The following is a 4,297-nucleotide window of genomic DNA, read 5'->3' on the forward strand; positions in this document are numbered from 1 at the left end:
CTATAAACTACAGTAATTACTGAGGAAGACAGGTACACTTGGGCACAGAAGCTGTTAGCCTGGGATGTGTCTGCCAACCTCCTAGATGAGAAATGATTCAGATACCATCTGAAATTTCATAAGCTTCCCTGCATCAATAGACACGTATAATGTTTGATTACCCCACAAATGCAAAGAAATACATATATTTATCTCTGCTCCAAACTAGTCTATGTATTGATAAAATAAATGCTAGGAGTTAAACATGATGAGAACAAAAAACTAGTAATCAGTTTGTCTTCTTTGTAGAATGTCTGGTGTTAATGCCTTTGTTTTAGGGCAAACCTAAATGACAAATCATGAAGATTTCATCTCTAGTAACCTAAGAGAACTTGTTTACCAAATTCAGATAGATGATTGAGTCAAATGGGCAAAACCATGTGTTTGGGTGGCAAGAGGAATTTTCAGAGTGGTGCTATTTAATCTTGATGACTCATCAAAAGGTATTATCAGATAAATGAAGAACTCTTTATAATGAAAGCCAATTCAGGAAAAAGGACAAAAACTCTTTGACACAGTAAAACCAGGATTATAGTTTACAAGGAATCTGTTCAATGTCATGTTAATAGAATATAGGCATTCACTGAGTAGACTGGGCCATCTAACGTTTAGAAGGGAAATCTAAATCAGATATGAGATTCACTAAATGTGAAGGATCCAACAGTCTTGGAAAAACCCATCTAAACTTTCAATAAAGAACATGGACTTGCTTCTTTTGTGATAAATAGTTCGATATATCATTGTATTTTTACTTATTTCTATTGTGCTGTGATTCTCCTTCTTTGGAAGGAGGAGTGGAAAAAAATGGCTCAACAAATTTAAAAAAGAAAAAAAAAAGTAAAACTCCAGGCTTTCTAGGAAAGAAGCCGAATGTAATGCAGTGAAAATACCACAATTTTACATAAATAGGTCCCTGAGATGGTGCCCTGTGGCCATCTCATCCCCTTGCTTCTACAGCAATCCTAGAGAAAAGAACAGGAAGGGTGGTTAAAATGATTGAAATGGTTTTCAACACTCCAGAAAGAAAAAAAAAAAAAAAAAGGACTAAAAATATAAATTAGGTTAATTTATAATTGTTTTAAAAAGAAGAGGGAGCATATCTTAAACCAGCATTAAAATATAGCATAAAACTCTGATGAGTAATAAGAAAAACATGTCATTGGCCTAGAATAGACAAGTAGAACAATGGGTCAGATCACTCTCATACCATTCATTATACAGTCATTCCACTTCAATGAGAAAAGCTTAGGTTATTCAATAAATAGTGTTGCTGCCAGTGAATTCACTTAGGAAAACATAGGAAAATAAGACTGTTTGTTACTCTATCCAGAGTTAATTCCTGAAGAATAAAGTAGTAACACAAGATTTGTAGGAAAATATATAAAAGTATATTTTAACCTTGCAGACAAGACACAAAAACTTAGATAATTTTGACTGCATAATTATACACTTCTGTATAATTGAGACATCCTAAATCCAAAAGACAGAACTTATTAGAATAAAACATTGATAACTTGTAAGATAAAAGGCTCTATGCAGAACACATAAATAGCTCCTATAAATCGGTAAGAAAAAATAATCCAATAGAAATCTTCAAAGCATATGAATGGCCAACCCACAGAATACAGGACAAGAAATACAAATGATAAATTGTTCAACCTCAATCATTGTCAGGAAAATGCAAATTAAGATAATAATACATCATTTTTATAACCTATTAGTTTAGAAAACAATTTAAAAGATCATTAGCATCTAGTATTAACTAAGGGATGGGGAAATGGCACCCTTGAACTCTGCTGGTGACAGTATAAATTAGTGTGTTGGGAATAAGGAATCTTTGCAGTTTAAATTAAAAATGTTCATAGTCTGCAATCCAGAAATTTTGTTTTGAGGTATATTTCTTAGAGACAAGGATTATAGAATGTTTATATAGCAACATTATTTATAATGCCAAGAAATAGAAAATACAAATGCTCACCAGTAGAAGAAGGGATAGGTAAATATGCTATTTAGTTATGGACAATAGAATATTATGAAGCATTTAAAGATGAGCTTTGTCCAGAATACACACACTCTTTTCAAGTATACATGGAACATTCTTTAGAATATATCACATAGATCACAAAACAAGCTTCAACAAATTCAAAAAGATCAGTCATATCATGCATCTTTTCTGACCACAGCACTATGAAACTAGAAATTAACCACAAAAAAAAAAATCTGGAAAGACCACAAATACATGGATATTAAATAGCATGAAAGGGTCAACCAAGAATCAAAGAAGAAATCAAGAAGTACAAGGAAACAAACAAAAATGAAAACACAACAGTCCAAAACCTCGGGATGCAGCAAAAGTGGTTCTTAAAGGGAGGTTTATAGCACTATAAGCCTAGCTCAAGCAGCAAGAAAAGTCTAATATAAACAACCTAACCTTACATCTAAAGGAGCTAGAAAAAGAACAACAAATGGAACACCAAACCAGAAGGAGGAAAATTAAAGCAGAAAAAACTGACATAGAAACTAAAAAAAACAAAAACAAAAACAGTAGAAGATATTGATGAAACAAGGAGCTTTGTTCAAAAAGATCAACAAAATTGATAAAACTCTAGCCAGATTCATCACAAAGAGGAAGGAAGGACTCAAAATCAGAAATGAAAGAAACACCACCGTAAATACAATTGTAAGAGATTATGAAAAATTATATGCTAATAAATTAGAATACATAGAAGAAATGGAGAAATTCCTAGAAACATATAAAATCCTAAAACTGAAGTGGGGAGAAATAGAAAACTTGAACAGATTGATTACCAGCAAGGACATTGAAACAGTAACAGCAACAGCAACAACAACAACAACAAACTCGCCCAAAACAAAAGCCCAGAACCAGATGGTAAATTCTACCAAAGATTTAATGAAGAGTTAATATCTACTCTTCTTAAACTATTCCAAAAAATAGAAGACAGAAAACTTCCAAACTCGTTCTATGAGGCCAGCATCACCTGATACCAAAATCAGATAAAGACACCACAAGAGAAGAATAGGCCAATCTCTCTGATGAACATAGGCACAAAAATCTTCAACAAAATATTAGCAAACTGAGTCCAAAAATACATTAAAACCAATTATTCACCACAATCAAGCAGATTTATTCCTGGGATGCAAAGTGGTTCAATGTTCACGGATCAATCGACATAATACATCACATCAACAAGAGAAAGAACAAAAATCTTATAATTTCAATAGACACAGAAAAAGCATTTTAAAAAGTACATCCATTCAAGATAAAAGCTCTCAACAAAGTAGGTCTAGAGGGAACATAACTCAACATAATAAAGATAATATATGAAAAACCCACAGTGAACATCATTCTCAATGGGCAAAAACTGATAGCTTCCCCCCTAAGGTCAGGAATAAGACAAGGATATCCACTCTTACCACTTCAATTCAACATAGTACTAGAAGTCTTAGCTACAGCAATTAGCCAACAAAAAGAAATAAAAGGTGTCCAAATTGCTAAAGAAGTAAAACTATACTATATACTATTATTATTTACAGATGACCTGATACTCTATACAGAAAACCCAAAAAGCTTCACCAAAAAAACCTACTGGAACTGATAAATGAATTTAGTTAAAGTCACAGGATTAAAAAAACAAAAAACAAAAAACAAACAAAAACAATGTGCAGAAATCTGTTGCATTTCTATACACTAATAATGAAGCAGCAGAAAGAGAAATTAAGAAAACAATCCCATTTACAACTGTACCAAAAATAAGATACTACCTAGGGGAAAAAAAAAAAAACTAAAGAAGTGAAAGATCTGTAATCTGAAAACTATAAAACACAGATGAAAGAAATTGAAATGACACAAAGAAATGGAAGGACATTCCATGCTCATGGATTGGATGAACAACCAAGATGTTAAGATGTCTATACAATCCAAAGCTGTAGCGATCAAAATAGTATGGTCCTAGCACAAAAATAGAGACATAGATCAATGGAACAGAATGGAAAACCCAGAAATAGACTCACAATTGTATGGTCAATTAATCTTCAACAAAGCAGGAAAGAATATCCAATGGGAAAAGGTCTCTTCAACAAATGGTGTTGGGAAAACTGGTCTGCTACATGCAAAAGAATATAACTGCATCGCTTTCTAACACTGTAAACAAAAATAAACTCAAAATGGATTAAAGACCTAAAAGTGAGACCTGAAACCATAAAATTCCTAGAATAGAGCACAGGTAGTAAGATCTTG

Source organism: Nyctereutes procyonoides, unplaced genomic scaffold (assembly GCF_905146905.1).
Source record: "Nyctereutes procyonoides isolate TBG_1078 unplaced genomic scaffold, NYPRO_anot_genome, whole genome shotgun sequence".
NCBI classification, from domain to species: domain Eukaryota; kingdom Metazoa; phylum Chordata; class Mammalia; order Carnivora; family Canidae; genus Nyctereutes; species Nyctereutes procyonoides.